The following is a 19,277-nucleotide window of genomic DNA, read 5'->3' on the forward strand; positions in this document are numbered from 1 at the left end:
ATTTTTATGTATATAATCAAATATATACACACAAAGTCGTGTTAGTGGTCGCGATAGAAGGCGTAGATGAAATGGTATGTAATTAAATGTCGTAAGTGATTCGGTAGTATACCGTTGTAGTTTTTCATAAGATAGGGACAAATAAAGATATATGCATATGTATCTATATATCGACAACTTGACGTTTGAAATAAATTTAAACTCTATATATTCATTTGATAAGGATACTCGAACTCAAGACGATCGAAATATATATAAATAATTGTATTTATCTCATATGATTCTTTTGAATACCAAAAAATTGAAATAAGAATTCCGAATCGTTGTTTGAAACAAATATAAACGTTATATTTATTATTATACTCCTTTTTTTTAAAGTATTCGGAATCGTCAACGTTTAAAATAAGTATGAACCATTATATTTCATTTTGTAAAGATATCCAAAATCATTCGAATTATCGATGGTTCGAAATAAATATAAATAATCGTATTTATTTTGTATAAATAATCGAGTTTTAAGCGCGTCTTGAAATACTATAATAAGGTTCGAGTGTTAGTTGTTTAAAAATAAAGGTAAGTAGTATTCGCCGAATATGATAACTTCGTTTGTAATTCGTAAACGCCGCCAAAATAAATATGTATTTATATTTATTTTATAAGAAGTATTCGAAATCCGATAAGTGTCATTTCTAGATCATAAATACGTGTCGTGTATCGGGTTTTTAACAAAAAACGGACAGAGCTTCCTCTGTTTTTGGAATAACCCCGACAACTCAAGTTGTCGTCATTTTATCAAAATTCAACAATGTCGCAAACAATATATTTAATCAAAATATGCCAAAACTCTCCACTGAGCCGACCCGAAATAAACTAATATTTGACTGAAACTGAACCGGTCCGCATTGTTGACCCGAGTTAACTCGGTTTGACCTAGGTAACCCAAACTCGTACTGAGTTGACCCGCATTGACCGGTTTGACCGAGTCGACTCGGTTTGACCGAGTTGACACGGAGTGTAAATCTGACCCGAACCATACAGGAACTGTGTGAACCAAAACCCAAACTTGAACCATAACCAAACCGAGTTGAACCGTGTCGTGATACCCGAACTTGACCGAACCGAATAAACCCGAGACCGCGCTGACCCAAAAATAACCACCTCCACCTTCGACACCAGTCGAAAATTGCCGGCAGTGGTGTCGCACCGCCACCACCGTCTTCAGCATCATCATCATCCTCCTCCGATCCTCACCATCATCTCCACCCACGTCGGTCACCGCCTTAGCGACTCCCCCAAACGCTGTTTATGAGGAAAAGAAACATAAGAAAGGGCTCGGGTGGTCAAGATCTAAATGGATCTACACTTAGGAGGTGGAAGTAACAAAAAAAAACGTGATCTTATCAGGACTTGTTCACTCGAATCCGGCTGTCGACATCTCGAATCACCATCTCTGCCGCTAAACCGCCGCCAAACTCCTCCATTGCCGCCACCGTGGGTGGCGGAGCCGCCGCCTGACGTCGCCGATGTACCACGGCTTCAGCCGTCGATCTTCTGCCGAGAAAGAGGGAGTTATAAGGGGGTGCGGCTGTAGTTTTTGTAGGTGGGTTAGGGTTTTCTCACAAGAGGAGATGAAGGAGAAGAGGGCACTGAATGTTGTGTGTGTGTTTTAGTTTAGTCTGGGGTTTCAAATACAAGAATTAGGGTTAAACTAATCTTTTATATGTAGGTTTTCTCTAGCGGGCTTGGGCTTGGGCCCAAGACCCACAAGCCCAATATTGTGTTTCAAGTGGCCCGCCAGCTTCTACGAGCCCGTTTTCAAAACCCGAATCCATCGTAACAATGAAAACTAATTAATTTTTTTTAGATTTAAAAACATGTAAAATAGTGCCGGTAGATGTCATTAGCGCATTCGTTCGTCTATAACGGTACAAATCACGTAAAAGGCGTCGTTCACCGTTTTAATCTGTTTTTCGATTCAGTTTCGTCTACGGATATAAAAACTTAATTACGAATCTAAAATATGTTGTAAAAATTGAATATTAGTCAGCGTTGTCAGTATATCGTACGGTGTCAGTTCGTTATCGTTCATCGTTACGCAGTTGTTCCGAAAATCACCATATGCGCACTGTAGCGTCAGATGAGCGTTCCTATCATTCCAATGGCCTAATAAAGTTAATACATGTCTTAAACACTACTTATTATTACCTTACACGTTTGTTAATTACGTAATTAGACGTCGTTAATTACCGGTTGTCACACGTTTATCGTAACTTATTTCAAGGACTTATAGGGAGTGTAAAACACATTATATCGTGATATAGTATATAGTATTAGTGTCGTGCGAACTTAGACTAAGTGCAAGAACAAGGGAGGGAGAGAGGGAGAGAGAGTCAGCGTTGCATCGAGTAATAAAATAAGTACACGAGAGTTTTCATCAAGTACAGCATTATTACAACGTTATTCTACGCCTGGTTGGTGTTCAGTGTTGTAGACTCCTGCTGGGATTGCGGTTGTTGCTGAAGTCATGGGCTGTGTTGGCAGTGCGGGGAGCGCTAGCGTACCTTAAGTTCGTGGCCCTGTGCGACAGTGATGGGTATGGTGACCAAGACATTTGCAATTTGCGCAATAGCGACAGTCAGCTTCTGGCTGGTGGTGGTAGGTACACTTGTGACACAGGGGAAGAGTTCCAGTGTAAGAACGTTTCGATAGAACTGGGACTGCTTGAGCTCTTTCGTTTGCGGCTGGGCTGTCACACCCTGATTTTTGCGGAAGCGTGATTTGGTGTGACTTGCTTAATATCATTGCATTCAACCATAACAAACAACTATATGATAAATCCAAGATGTTCATCCATTGATTAAGTTTTGAAACATTACAACAACATTGATTTAATCCCAAAAACATAAACTTCGTATTCAGAATACAACACCAACAGGTTTTAAGTTCCACAAGGACTTTTCCAAAGACAATAATGATAACCAAGCTTTGAAACATGTATCCTATCCAAGATAGGATACATACTCTAAACCATTCGACACCGGATGACATCTTTTATTCCAGACAACACTTGAAACTTTAACGCCCGCCACATCCATACTTAGTTTCCTGAAATACATGTTGTTTGAAAACATCAACAAAAGTTGAGCGAGTTCATGTGTGTGTTTGTGAATAAACCTTTGAAACCTTTGTAAGTATGTTTGTAAGTACTTGAAATCCGGTATGAAAGTAACAAGGAAACAGATCAATTAATATGTAGCAAATACATTAATATACGTGACATGGTGTAGGAAGACTCAAACCTAGCAGACTTTGCACCGGGCTTCCGACTGTAAGACATAGTCACCACATGGTCCACTCGACGGACTCATGGGTGGGGCTTGCTACACCCAAATAGATCTATCACTCATGTCCCTCGGTCCTACAACGAGGATTAATGGCCTTAAGAGTGCGCCTACACATTCACATGATCTATTGTACTTTTCAAAGCTAATCATACCAATTGTAATTGTATGTAATCATTTTGTAACATGTACTTCACCCTCGAAGTTATAAAACTGAAAACAGTTAAAAGATAAGGGGGACATGAACTCACAGTTTTGCGTTCCTCGTATCCAATGTAACTCAAAGCTTCCTTTAGAACGCACGACTACCTACATGTGTACTACGGTCCATTAGACGAGCGGGTTGTGCCTTGACGTAGTATTAATGTCTTTGAGTTACGTTTCATAGTGTCTTCATTGTTATTCCAAGTGTATAATTATTTGTTAAAATAATTAATATTTTAACTCAAATTATATTTATTAAATTTTGGAATAATTGTTAAAACAATATGTATTAACTTAATACTTCCCACGTATTTATACTTGTATTTCCTTCCCAAGGATGGGGTATCTTATACTTGTATATTTTTGCCATGTACTGGTGTCGTATTCCGGTGTGTATTTATACGTACGAGAATACGTATTTTTTTATTGTATTCATTAAGTATTCATATACTTAATTTTATATCAACTTTTCCGGAATAATATTTTTAGTAAGATACTTTAATATATATTTCCAGAATATATATTCCGAGGTATGTTACTTTGAAAATTATTATAATTCTCTCTTGGCAAAAGTATTCGTATTTTCATATAGGTTCCAAAAATACTATATTTTCAAATCTATCTTGGAAAATATATACAAACTTATTTTTCTCCCAAAAATAATATATTTCATGTTCATTTGAGAAAATATATATTTCTTACAAAAATAATATATCTTCTATTGATTCCAAGAGAATATATTTTTGTCCACCAAAAATAATATATTTTCTTCTTGTCAAAAATATGATATAACTTTGTAATAATTGTGAAAATCATATTTTCATTCACTTGGTGTCCAAAATATTATTTTCCAAAATATACATATGAATAATATTTCCGGAATATTTTGCAAGTTATATTCCTTTGTTCGGTTTTACCGGTAATTTGTGTAATCTTGTATATTCATATTCTAAGGATTTTGGTAATATTTTGGATTGTAAGTTCTTGGTATTTTGATGAGTTATACAAATAATCACACACATGGTGCCTTCAAAATATATATTTCCTAAATACATATTTAGTCACTTTTATTTGTAAAAACCAACCTCCAATATTAATAATTGTATAACAAAAATTATGGCAAAGTTTATGTAACAATTTATGGTTTGAATACACTAGTAAATACTTGGTTAAAAATATGTTTCTAAGTGTTTATATTTTTAGAAAATTTTGCCATAGTTTCCCCTAAAAATGGAGGTTTCCATGCTTTCAAGCATATCATTTTCTTTTGTAAAAATCATCACAATCCATTCACAATCAATAATAAACAACCTTTACTTACCAATTTTGCCAAAAATAAGTATAATCTACTACTTCATGAACTTGAATATTTGTAAAAATTTGTAGGAACTTACTAGTGTCATTAGTAAGCCGTGTTACCCCTTTAAAATGTGATTAGTTCTTTAAAAACTTCATTTTTAAAGAATATAGATGCTTACAACTTCAAATCATATTTTCTAAAAATATTTCTTTATGCATTCTTCTTGTTACACAAGTGTTTGTACACTTGTTTAACCACTAAAAATAAGATTTGTTTATGTAATGACCAAGATCTAGTAAAACTTGTACTTTTAACTTGGTTTCTTAGAAAATCACTCTTGAAATCTTAGATTTACAAGATTTACATCTTACTTAGATCATTACTTTATAAGAAAACAATATATTCCTTCAAGTTCATGCTTTATGTTAGGATGATATGTGAATTTCTAACATGTTTATCTTCTCATCTTGCTAGATTATGTTTTTAATCATAATCTAGCAAGATCATGTGATGATCTACATCATTTTCACAAGCAAACAATGATCAACAAGTAAATCAACAAAAAACAACAAGATTTCTTCATGATTTCTTATAACTTTAAGCTTATGTTCATGTTTCATCTTCTTGTTCCTTAGTGTTCTTTATGATAATCATCTTGTATCATCTTTTAACCACTTAAAGTAGATGTAAAATGAAGAGTAGAAGATCTTACTACTAGCTCAAGGCTAGCGATGATTAAGTGAAGGAATGAAGTGGATAAAAGCAAACGGTGAAGGTCCTTCCACTTCCACCAGTTGTAGCTTCCTTAGATAACCTTCTTACACCATATTATCACCTTGGATTGCTTAGAAGATGGTTGAAAAGGATGGATGTGTGTGTGGTGATGTATGGCCGAGAGTAAAGAAGAAGAAAGGAAAGAAATGGTGAATTTTATGAATGATGGACAATGCATAAACACTTAAGGTCCTTATAACATAATCTTCCAATACATGATCTTTCTCAAAGATTTTATGTTTTAAAAAGTAGCAACAAGATCTAATATAATATATAGATAAAATCTTGAAGTGGGGCCCTTGTTGGGGCCGGATTTGGTGAAAATGGGGGGGGGGGGGTAAAATGTAATTTTTTGGAAGTTTGGGGTTTAAAGTACAAACTAGAAGGTTTAAGTATGTTTAAGTGTGTTTACGTGTTTTTATGATTTTTAAGGTGTTCTACCACCAATAAGCTTAATGTCATAAAAACATTACTTCTAGTAAAATTTTGATGTCCCGGTTATTGTCCGGTTATTCGGTTCATTACGGTTCGTTAAAGTGCTGAATTTCGCAATTTCACTAATTATGAAGCACCTTTTGTGGCAGTTTTAATTCTCGACACTTTGTAAGTTGTTTTGGACATGAAAACATAAATTTGGCATGTTATTATTGTGCTAATAGCTGGTTATAGCTGAATTGTGCTGATTTTCTGCAAAATTTTGCAGTTTATGTAAGTTTTAGGCACTTTCCGACACTTAAACTATCACTAGGAAGACAGTTTTGTGATCCTTACTTTTCTACACATTATACTAGTGTAACTCTTGGTTTCTGGCCCATTCTGTATCTCAATACTATGTCTGTCTATGTTCTGAACTTCGTCAGCATTTCTCCGACTTTGTCTAATAACTGTGCTAGCTTTGTTTCGTGCATCATTTGAATCAATAAAGTTTGCATGTAGTAATGTTATGTCATTTGCAATATATGATGCACATGTATGAAGCATGATAATGATCAGAAAGCAATACAAGCATTTAATTGTAATTCAGCACAGCCATTAAGCACTAATCATCATTTAATAATTGTACGGATGCATGCAAATTTGACAGTTGTCACATTCTCCCCCTGTTAAGAAAATTTCGTCCTCGAAATTTATACTACCTTAACTCCTTAGGGTTACGTCATGCATGTATGGATATGAATAACACCATAGTAACTAACCACATCACCGAATCAAAACCTATTGAATCAGGTGAACCCAAGGACATCTTACTATATTAAGAATCCAATGGTTAGAAGGTATATCTCTCAGAATTTAATGTACAGATGTACAGATGTATAATCTGGTGAAACTTATTTCACAGGGTTCCAATCAGAGGAAAAATCTGGTGAAACTTATTTCACATGGTTCCAATCAGAGGAGTTTCGGCCAATAGAGTTCTAAACGATCGTTTACAATGTGCACATGAGTTCTTAAGGCAATAACACCCGTTAGATGAACTCGGAATCTACAAGCTCAAATGTAACAGTAACATGAAAATGATCCGTCAACTTTTGAACAAATGAATGAATAAAATAGCGTGTTGACATTATTGAGTTGTAAGGCTACACCGAATGGAATACAATTGGATCTGGTGTATCATTGACTTGATTTGTAGTTGCATTAATAATATTTAAATGATAGGTCAAACAAGAATATGTGTAGTTTCGCATGAAACGGTTGACCATGATTAGCACAACCTACAAGTTTGTACCGACACCACAAGGTGTTCTAATATCATAATTCAATAATAGCGGTGACCAAACAAGTTCACCGTGCTTGAAATCAAATGAAAGTGTAATGAAGCGAACCTGAGAATTTGACTCAAACGGCATCGTAGGATTTTTCCATTGAATATCGAACACCAAAGAACTACTATTTACGATCAAATGATGAAAAATAATGAATACTGCAAGGCATTCGATTGATAATGAAAGAACCATTAGGAGGTACACTGGAATATAAAATGAATTCATGTACCATTGTCTTAGCACACGATTGTGTTAAGACTGCTTTATTTATGATAAACCAAAACGGATTTAGAGCTAATAAATGAATAACAAGTATATCTGTGTATGAGATGCGTAATCGAGATTAGCACAAACTTCAATTTAGTGAAAACATCACCACAAGGTGTCGAAATCAACAAACGATTTAGTGGAGTCGTATACCAAACAAGTCTACTATGACTCGAAACAAAAGAACTTTTGTAAGAATAAATTTAGATATGATACTCTCAATACATCATATGGTGTCTTGAATTGAATATGCGATATGGACAAGTTCAAGCAATTGAACTTGGTTTCGGCGTAATCCGATAAATACATGTATCAACAAAGGAATTTCGGCATGGTTACCAAGATAAACCACGTATGTAACTTGAAAGAAAAAGGGGTTTCAAGAAAGTTTGTTGACTCGATAGCAAAGGAGCCAACAATTATAATAGCGTAGGTCATTCGAATCACAAATCGATAATTAGATTTAGCAAAATAACATTTGAGCCTTGATGAAGCGCTTATTCGAAACGAAACCGTATGCATAACAAATGGTTCATGCATACCATATGAATTTCCAAGAAATGAAACAATGAGTATTTGCTAAAGTGAAGAAACCAAGTACCGAAGCAATTGAGTGTTTGCTCTAGTGAAGAAAATTGACCCGATGCAACTACCATTAAGAAGAGTAGAGATGCAAACATCTACTCGCTAGAAGCAAAAGTGGAAATTTGAATAAAAGAAATTCGAGTACTTTACCCGTTTGGTTAACTAAACTAGCTTGCATGACAAAATAATAGTGTTTGTCCGAGTTAATAGACGCGGTTTTTACGTGGTGACCTTTACTGGTTCTCGACATGAGTTCCCGAAGGTCTTAAGTGCATGATCCCTAAACCCTTAAAGTTCTGCATTATGTGTAAAACTGTTTCGTGCACCGTGTAGAAAACACACAATATTAGTGTAGGTTCAAAACAAGTTGTCGGCTCACTATACTTTAGTATACTTTCTTCCTGAATTCGCAGCTAATGATACTCGATTAACGATCAATCTTAGAATAGTAGTTGGATCCTTGTAGTTAGTTAAATAAATCGTTAATCCTCAGCAAGAGTTACCGACTCTTGTTGGTTAGCTTGTTCGGCTTCTGGTAGTTGATGCTCATTTGAGAATCATCGTCCTTCTCCTTGACAAACAGTACTGAAACTCCTTAGGGCAAAAAGCATTCCTTATAATTCCCCAATTGGCAACTTCTGAAGTTGCGTTGACAAATCTTGTATCTCAGGAAGTGCAAGTCGATAGGGTGCCTTGGCTACAGGCGCAGCGCCTGGTACCTAGCCAATGTGGAAGTCGACTTGCGTTGATGAGGTAATCCAGACAAGTCTCTGGGGAAGACTTCAGGATATTCCCTTACCACGGGGATATCCTCGAGCTTAGGTTCTTCGGCTTCTTGTCCACGACATGAGCCAAGAAGGCGTTGCATCCTATGCGCAAAAACCTCTGTGCCTTTAAGCAACTGATAATCTGTAGTGGCGTATCCTGCTTCTTCTCGTGACTCACGATCGTCTCTTTACTCGCCATTGGGTTGCGGAAAGAATCTTCTCATGGCAGACAATCTCCGCATGATTACTTGACAACCAATCCATCTTGACTACGACGTCGAAACTTCCCAGCTCAACTGGCAGAGTTATTGAGACCTTACGCTCTCTACGTTCTATCACACAGCCTCTAATTACTTCGTTGGCTTCCACTAGATTCTCATTAGCTAGTTCTATCGAGTACAGGTCATCTAACTTACTTGCTACTAAACCCAGTATACTCTCAAACTTTAGAGATGCGAAGTTAAAATTTGTAATAGTATCAAGTAGCATAGATGCATAACGTTGACTAATATGGGACATACCGATGACCACGTTTGGATCCTCGCGTGCTTTCCTAGCTCCGCTCTTGAGCTTTCATCCTTGTGCCAAATTGTTTTTAGGGCAATATTTCCTGAAATGTCTTTTGTCCCACAGTTAAAAAAACCTTGAGCACGTTTTTGTTTGTCACTCGTTCTGCCTTGATAGTTGTCGTCGTCGTTGTTTCATCCGTGATTCTCACTATCATCTTGGCCTCCATTTCTACATTCAGTACCTTGCCTACAAGTCTCCTTGGGATGCCCCCTCTTGCCACAGTTATCACATTTTCCATATTTACATCGGCCGACATGGTAACGTAGACAATTGACGCACTTAGGTAGGAGTCCCATGTATTCTTTTCCCTTTTTGGCCTCCTTCTTGTTATTTGCCCTAGTACCCTTCTTGAAATTTGCGAGCTTTCTCTTGTTATCTCCAGATGGCTCCGCAGGAATCTCCTTTTTCTCCTCCGAGGTGGAGAATTTTCCTAGTCTAACCGCTTCTTCAGTGAGCGCCACACTTAAGTCGATAGCATCGGTGATTTTTGGAGGTTTAGATGTTGTCACCAAGCTTAGAATCTGAGGTGCCAATCCCCCGATAAAGCGTTCGATCCTCCATAACTCCGGTTCCACCAGATATGGAGCAACTTGCGATAAATCATGAAATCTTTGCACATGCTCGGCTATCTTTGGACCTTCCATTTTCAAGTTCCAAAGTTCAGTCTCCAACTTCTGGACTTTTGCCCTCGAGCAATATCTCTTACGCATCAGCTCTTTCAGTTCATCCCACGTCAAAGCATACGCAGCAGTCTCGCCCAACGTATGAACCTGAAGGTTCCACCATGCCAGAGCCCCATCCAGAAACAGTCCAGCTATGTACGTGACCTGATGTTCGGGGGCGCATTTTCTTAATCGTAAAACATAATCCGTCTTCTCAACCCAATGTACGAAGGCTATGGCACCCGCAGTGCCGTCAAAATCCAGGGGCTTGCAGCCTTAGAACTGCTTATAGGTGCAACCTGCGACATAAGCAACATCATTCACGTAAGGCATTAGCAAAGCACACTTGGAAATGTGCAAACGTTTTGTAATGTGTCCTAAGTGACTAAACATTACCGTTGGGTGGGTTATATCCTGAGGTACCTCCGCTGCGTTCGGAGCGAAGGGCCTCGTGCTGTGCGATGGCCTTTGAGATGCGCTCTTGTAATTCTGCCTCTGTCGTCGGCAGAGGGTTATTGGTATCGGTGTTCCTCTGAAGCGACATCTTCTAAGAAGAAGATCGGTTAGGTCATGTCTTATTAAAGACACGGGCACATAAACCTCTACTTAACGAATAAGACCTAGGAGGTGCGTATACATATGTATATAAGCAATCGTCATAGTAAGCAATCATATAACATCACAATTATAGTACAAACAGGTAGATATGAACATATTTAATGAGAACATAACAAGCAAGCACGTAGCATCACAATTATAGCACACACATGCAGATCAACAACGTGCTTAGTGAGGGCATGGCGACTGAGCTTTCATTATTTTCCGACCACAATCACATTGTCTACGAAGTGTATCACATCAAAAGGGACAAAGGGTCACTCTAACCTTGTCCAATAAGTCTATTAGTGTATCAAATCACGTGGTCAAAAGTGGTCTTCAAAAGTCTCCACAATCTCGGTTCATTAGTAGTGTCTTTACCCAAAAGTAATGCAATCCGCATAAAACCAGAACCAACTATACTGGTGACTGTGGTGAAGGAGGGAAGAAAAAGCAACTGCTAACATGTGCGAGTTTCTCCTCGAGCTTGTATATATGGCGAGGTAAGTATCTAGTCTACTGCGAGCATCAACACCTAGGAAAGGTGTAAGGGCAGCAGGTGAGAGTGCAAAAGGAGACAGTGATGAATGTGGAGGATCTAAGTATACCAGCATAGACAGGGTGGAGGATGTGATGTCAGCTCAAGCTCCAAAACTCTATAACTCAAAACCTCAAACTGTAGCTGAAGTAACAGGAGCAACTCATCCCGTGTGTAGCCTCCATGATGTGAGGGATGGTAGGGGTCTGGAATCAACATAGTGTATGGTAGGAACCATCGGAATGGCTCGTCCAGTGGTGAAGAAATGGGAGGAGCAAACGGTGAAGCCTATGAGGTCGGAGAAAATGCTGCTGAAGTAAAAGGGATCATCGCGCGGGTGCTGGCCAGAAGTACCTTCCTCTGAACGGGTGCAGGTATGTCCTGAAAGAAAAACGATAGGCATATTGGTGTGATGGACGCCGGTCTCCATAGTGGGAAAAGGAGCAACATCAGCTGGTGCAGGCGGGGGAATAAATAGCTCAACAAAAGGAGGATCAGCAGATGCAGGAACTAGATCAGGTATAAGGGGTGCAATGTCTGGTAAACCAAAAGAAGCATGGTCAGAATCAGGAATCGGCTCAAGATCAATAGGTGCAACATCAGGCTGACCCAAAAGGAACAGGAGCTAGCTCAGGAGCAGGCTCTGGGTCGTGTGGAGGTGTGGGATCTCGAGCAGGTGATAGTGTGGCTGACACAGTAGTGTCATCGTCCGAGTCAGTAGTAGAAAGCTGCAATCCGGCCGTCTGTAAGGTTGAAGATGTCATAGACTTAAAGGAGTCTGAAATCGAGTGTAAAATGGAAGCAGAGGATACTTCCTCAGCTATCTCTCCATCACCCTGGGCGTCAACAGGAGGATCATCAACTAATAAATCAACGTCATCATCAAACAAATCGTCGAAAGGGCAGATCCTCGAGAGGAATGACCACGAGAGGTACGGCAACGAGGATAGGAGCCACGATGTGCTCGCCGTCGGGGTGACCAATGATAAGGTGGTAATGGACTGGAACAGGAATGATAAAAGGATCCTCGTTAAGGAAGCCATCAGCGAGGGTAAATCATCACCAAAGTCAGGTAGCGCGAATGGTTGGAAGTCGTCCTCGTCCTTGGACAGCATATCAGGATCACTCTCAGTGTCTGACGTAAATATCTCTAGCGCAGGTGCAATCTCATTAGCTGTGGCGGTGGCCGTAGGGTCGTCATTGTCTGATAACTCGCTCTCTAAAGAAGGTGACGTGTGTGCCGGTACACAATAATCATAGCATGTATATCTATAGTAATCACTAACACTCAGTGTATTGCAAGCAAAGATAATTCATCATGTAATCATGTGTCCACCTTATCCTTCATGAAACTTTCTATCCTTCCTAGTCTCCCAGACTAAACCACCTAGTCTTCCAGACTAAACCTCCCAGTTTCTCAAAATGAACCACCCAGTCTCTTAGACTGAACCACCTAGTCTCTCAGACTGAACCACCCAGTCTCTCAGACTGAACCATAAACTTAAACCTTGAAATGTGTTTGGTGTCTTTTTGTTAGTAAAAATTTTTGCTTTCCCTGGATCTGGGCATTTCGTGTATGCAATGAAACATTTTGTAAAAATATTTTCATGAGAGCCCTAATGATTGTAGTCTAGACTCGAGAAGGAATCCTAGTTCGGTACAACCCGGGCTCTGTTACCAAACTGTCACACCCTGACTTTTGCGGAAGCGTGATTTGGTGTGACTTGCTTAATATTATTGCATTCAACCATAACAAACAACTATATGACAAATCCAAGATGTTCATCCATTGATTAAGTTTTGAAACATTACAACAACATTGATTTAATCCCAAAAACACAAACTTCGTATTCAGAATACAACACCAACAGGTTTTAAGTTCCACAAGGACTTTTCCAAAGACAATAATGATAACCAAGCTTTGAAACATGTATCCTATCCAAGATAGGATACACATTCTAAACCATTCGACACCAGATGACATCTTTTATTCCAGGCAACACTTGAAACTTTAACGCCCGCAAGATCCATACTTAGTTTCCTGAAATACATATAGTTTGAAAACATCAACAAAAGTTGAGCGAGTTCATGTGTGTGTTTGTGAATAAACCTTTGAAACCTTTGTAAGTATGTTTGTAAGTACTTGAAATCCGGTATGAAAGCAACAAGGAAATAGATCAATTAATGTGTAGCTAATACATTAATATACATGACATGGTGCAGGAAGACTCAAACCTAGCAGAGTTTGCACCAGGCTTCTGGCTGTAAGACATAGTCACCACATGGTCCACACGACGGACTCATGGGTGGGGCTTGCTACACCCAAATAGATCTATCACTCATGTCCCTCGGTCCTACAACGAGGATTAATGGCCTTAAGAGTGCGCCTACCCATTCACATGATCTACTGTACTTTCCAAAGCTAACCATACCAATTGTAATTGTATGTAATCATTTTGTAACATGTACTTCACCCCTGAAGTTATAAAACTGAAAACAGTTAAAAGATAAGGGGGACATGAACTCACAGTTTTGAGTTCCTCGTATCCAATGTAACTCAAAGTTTCCTTTAGAACGCACGACTACCAACATGTGTACTACGGTCCATTAGACGAGCGGGTCGTGCCTTGACATAGTGTTAACGTCTTTGAGTTACGTTTCATAGTGTCTTCATTATTATTCCAAGTGTATAATTATTTGTTAAAATAATTAATATTTTAACTCAAATTATATTTATTAAATTTTGGAATAATTGTTAAAACAATATATATTAACTTAATACTTCCAAAGTATTTGTACTTGTATTTCCTTCCCAAGGATGGGGTATCTTATACTTGTATATTTTTGCCATGTACTGGTGTCGTATTCCGGTGTGTATTTATACGTACGAGAATACGTATTTTTTTATTGTATTCATTAAGTATCCATATACTTAATTTTATATCAACTTTTCCGGAATAATATTTTTAGTAAGATACTTTAATATATATTTCCAAAATATATATTCCGAGGTATGTTACTTAGAAAATTATTTATAAATCTCTCTTGGCAAAAGTATTCGTATTTTCATATAGGTTCCAAAAATACTATATTTTCAAGTCTATCTTGGAAAATATATACAAACTTCTTTTTCTCCCAAAAATAATATATTTCATGTTCATTTGAGAAAATATATATTTCTTACAAAAATAATATATCTTCTATTGATTCCAAGAGAATATATTTTTGTCCGCCAAAAATAATATATTTTTGTCCACCAAAAATAATATATTTTCTTCTTGTCAAAAATATGATATAACTTTGTAATAATTGTGAAAATCATATTTTCATTCACTTGGTGTCCAAAATATTATTTACCAAAATATACATATGAATAATATTTCCGGAATATTTTGCAAGTTATATTCCTTTGTTCAGTTTTGCCGATATTTTGTGTAATCTGGTATATTCATATTCTAAGGATTTTGGTAATATTTTGGATTGTAAGTTCTTGGTATTTTGATGAGTTATATTACTTCAAATCCTAAAATAATATAACTAATACACATAATATACAAATAATCACACACATGGTGCCTTCAAAATATATATTTCCTAAATACATATTTAGTCACTTTTATTTGTAAAAACCAACCTACAATATTTATAATTTTGTAACAAAAATTATGGCAAAGTTTATGTAACAATTTATGGTTTGAATACACTTGTACATACATGTTTAAAAATGTTTTTCAAAGTGTTTATATTTTTAGAAAATTTTGCCATAGTTTCCCCTAAAAATGGAGGTTTCCATGCTTTCAGGCATATCATTTTCTTTTGTAAAAATCATCACAATCCATTCACAATCAATAATAAACAACCTTTTCTTACCAATTTTGCCAAAAATAAGTGTAATCTACTACTTCATGAACTTGAATATTTGTAAAAATTTCTAGGAACTTACTAGTGTCATTAGTAAGCCTTGTTACCCCTTTAATATGTGATTAGTTCTTTAAAAACTTCATTTTTAAAGAATATGGATGTTTACAACTTCAAATCATATTTTCTAAAAATATTTCTTTATGCATTCTTCTTGTTACACAAGTGTTTTTACACTTGTTTAACCACTAAAAATATGATTTGTTTATGTAATAACCAAGATCTAGTAAAACTTGTACTTTTAACTTGGTTTCTTAGAAAATCACTCTTGAAATCTTAGATTTACAAGATTTACATCTTACTTAGTTCATTACTTTATAAGAAAGCAATATTTTCCTTCAAGTTCATGCTTTATGTTAGGATGATATGTGAATTTCTAACATGTTTATCTTCTCATCTTGCTAGATTATGTTTTTAATCATGATCTAGCAAGATCGTGTGATAATCTACATCATTTTCACAAGAAAACAATGATCAACAAGTAAATCAACAAAAAACAACTTGATTTCTTATAACTTTAAGCTTATGTTCATGTTTCATCTTCTTGTTCCTTAGTGTTCTTTATGATAATCATCTTGTATCATCTTTGAACCACTTAAAATAGATGTAAAATGAAGAGTCGAAGATCTTACTACTAGCTCAAGGCTAGCGATGATCAAGTGAAGGAATGAAGTGGATAAAAGCAAACGGTGAAGGTCCTTCCACTTTCACCACTTGTAGCTTTCTTAGATAACCTTCTTACACCATATTATCACCTTGGATTGCTTAGAAGATGTTTGAAAAGGATGGATGTGTGTGTGGTGATGTATGGCCGAGAGTAAAGAAGAAGAAAGGAAAGAATTGGTGAATTTTATGAATAATGGACAATGCATAAACACTTAAGGTCCTTATAACATAATCTTCAAATACATGATCTTTCTCAAAGATTTTATGTTTTAAAAAGTAGCAACAAGATGTAATATAATATATAGATAAAATCTTGAAGTGGGGCCCTTGTTGGGGCCGGATTTGGTGAAAGGGGGGGGGGGTAAAATGTAAATTTTTGGAAGTGTGGGGTTTAAAGTGCAAACTAGAAGGTTTAAGTATGTTGAAGTGTGTTTAGGTGTTTTTATGATTTTTAAGGTGTTCTACCACCAATACTAGCTTAATATCATAAAAACATTACTTCTAGTAAAATTTTGATGTCCCGGTTATTGTCCAGTTGTTCGGTTCGTTACGGTTCGTTAAAGTGCTTAATTGCGCAGTTTCACTAATTATGAAGCACCTTTTGTGGCAGTTTTAATTCTCGACACTTTGTAAGTTGTTTTGGACATCAAAACATAAATTTGGCATGTTATTATTGTGCTAAATAGCTAGTTATAGCTGAATTGTGCTGATTTTCTCCAGAATTTTGTAGTTTATGTAAGTTTTAGGCACTTTCCGGCACTTAAACTATCACTAGGAAGGAAGTTTTGTGATCCTTACTTTTCTACACACTATACTAGTGTAACTCTTGGTTTCTGGCCTATTCTGTATCTCAATAGTATGTTTGTCTATGTTCTGAACTTCGTCAGCATTTCTCTAACTTTGTCTGATAACTGTGCTAGCTTTATTTCATGCATCATTTGAATCAATAAAGTTTGCATGTAGTAATGTTATGTCATTTGCAATATATGATGCACATGTATGAAACATGATAATGATCAGAAAGCAATACAAGCATTTAATTGTAATTCAACACAGTCATTAAGCTCTAATCATCATTTAATAATTGTACGGATGCATGCAAATTTGACAGTTGTCACATGGGCTGAGCGTCTTGCGGCGGTGCGGTGCGTCGGAGGATTCATCTGAGGATTCGTGGGAAGAATCCTCAGAGGAATTGTCAGAGGAATCGTCGGAGGAATCGATGACGATTACCTAATTAGCCCTTTTGATAGGATTCTTGGAGAAGAACCCAACCAAGACCCGTTTGTCGTTGATTTCCGCGGCCAAGTGATAGGTTTCTTCGAAGGTAGCTTGTTTTGCAGCTTCGATAAAATCGCCCACACACTCAGGCAAAGCACGGATGTACTTCTTGATAGCCTTTGCGGGAGTGTCAACTTGACTTGGGCAAATAATGCTAAGTTCTCTGAACCTTGCTGTGAGGCCGTGATTGTCACCGTCGATTTGCTTGATTTCCCAAAATTCATTCTCTAGCTTCTGGACCTCGTGGGGAGGGCAGTACTCTTCCTTCATGAGCTTCTTCAGCTCGTTCCAGGAGAGAGCGTAAGCTACATCGTTCCCACATTTGTTACGCTCGGCTGTCTACCAGTCGAGGGCTCTTGATTGAAACACTCCTGTAGCGCAGGTGGTACGAAAATGCTCGGGGCACCCACTCTGACGAAGGGTTAAGCCACTGGAGGAGTTGAGGTACACCTCCTTTACCTGTGAAAGTCATCGGGTCACAATGTCACACCCCGACCGCGTTAAAACAACGAAACCGTGGCGGAAACGTCGGGGAGTGGAGCAACAGAATTATTGTTTCACAACCATTGATTCAAAAGTTTTGTTTTATTTATAGATTAACCATTTACATTGTCTTGAAATTTAAACCAACAAGTTAAACATAGTCTATCATCGTTATTAAGTCACTAAGTCCTCGTCCAGTCCTAAGTGAGCATGCATCCTAGCAATCAACATCATTCAACAACACCTGAAACATATGTAAAAACAAAGTCTGCAAAGAAATGCTGGCGAGCACATAGGTTTTATGAGAGTGTCGGATTCATGGCTCGTTTTCATGTGGCAATACCTTATTAGACTACAAGAGTCAAAAGTTAAAAACCTTGTTTTGAAAAGTGTATAGTATTGCAACATAATTAACTAACTCAAATCAAGTTGGTTATAGTTTGTAAAATCTCGAAGCCATGATTCTTAACACAAAACATTTGTTTAAGTAAACCAAATTGTAAATCATCTCGTTAGTAAAACTCGTATGGTTTATATCATTTAGAAAATATCGTTATGTGACATCGTTTTAAAATCGTTTACCCAAGTGAACTAAATAATGCCACAGAATGTAATATGATAGAAACACTTATATATAAGAAGTACCAGCGGCGTATCTACCATGCTTTTATCATATCACACCCGTCCCATTACCTAATCACAACCCAAAAACCAATCGTTTATCCGATTCGTTTAACACGTTAAAATCGTTTCAATCATTTAAATCATTCTCGTTTTAATTGTGAAAACTACTTTTGGTCGTCTCGCTAATAACATCCAAACCTTCGCAACTCGTCTATCGCCAATCTCGCATTAACAAACCATCAAAGGGTAAGTTAACAATCACAGATTCAGTCGTTACCCACATAACCCCCACACATAACCATGGGTGCAGTCTGATAACGGGATTTGTCAGATCCTATGGTACCATAACCTAATACTGGTTGGTTCGGCCAAAACTAATGAATGTTACTCGTTATGTAATTATGTCCAACAAGTTTGTTCACATTATCGAAATCGTTATTAATTTAATATAAACCATTTTAATCATTTTTGAAACCATCGTTAAAAACATCGAAATCATTTAACACATATGAATCACCCCAAGACAATCGAAAACAGTAAAATAGGGGAACTATGTACTCACATAGTTACCACAAAACATGTAAAAAGATGGGATCTATGTACTCACTTGAGAATGCTTAGAAGTCTTAAATAAAAACTAAGCAAAGCTAGAGGGATCACGGAATCAAACGGCACCTAATATAGGTAACTATGTTAATAAACCGTACTTAATTCGGAAGATCGGATAGGATGAGGTTTTTGTACGACCGGTTTTGAGACCGTTCGATTGCGTAACGAACGTTTCACGTGCGGAATCCGTGAACGAACGTGACCGAACACACGATAACGTACTACTAATGTGATTCCATTGCTAAACTTGACGTGTACGGTACAAGAATCACAAATACAATACTTTCTCTCTCTACTTTCTCTCTCTAGAAAGTCTTCTCTCCAA

The 19,277-nt window shown here is 37.1% G+C and overlaps 1 long non-coding RNA gene across 1 annotated transcript; it reads right to left on the reverse strand.

Moving 5' to 3' along the window:
* Positions 1–663: 663 nt before the first annotated feature.
* On the reverse strand, positions 664–1,683 carry LOC110905397. Its single transcript, XR_002573085.1, has 2 exons — positions 1,408–1,683; positions 664–1,299 (listed from the first exon to the last, which is right to left on the reverse strand). It is a non-coding gene; the product is annotated as an uncharacterized LOC110905397 (long non-coding RNA).
* Positions 1,684–19,277: the final 17,594 nt, after the last annotated feature.

The sequence above is a fragment of the Helianthus annuus genome, chromosome 14 (genome assembly GCF_002127325.2).
Source record: "Helianthus annuus cultivar XRQ/B chromosome 14, HanXRQr2.0-SUNRISE, whole genome shotgun sequence".
NCBI lineage: Eukaryota > Viridiplantae > Streptophyta > Magnoliopsida > Asterales > Asteraceae > Helianthus > Helianthus annuus.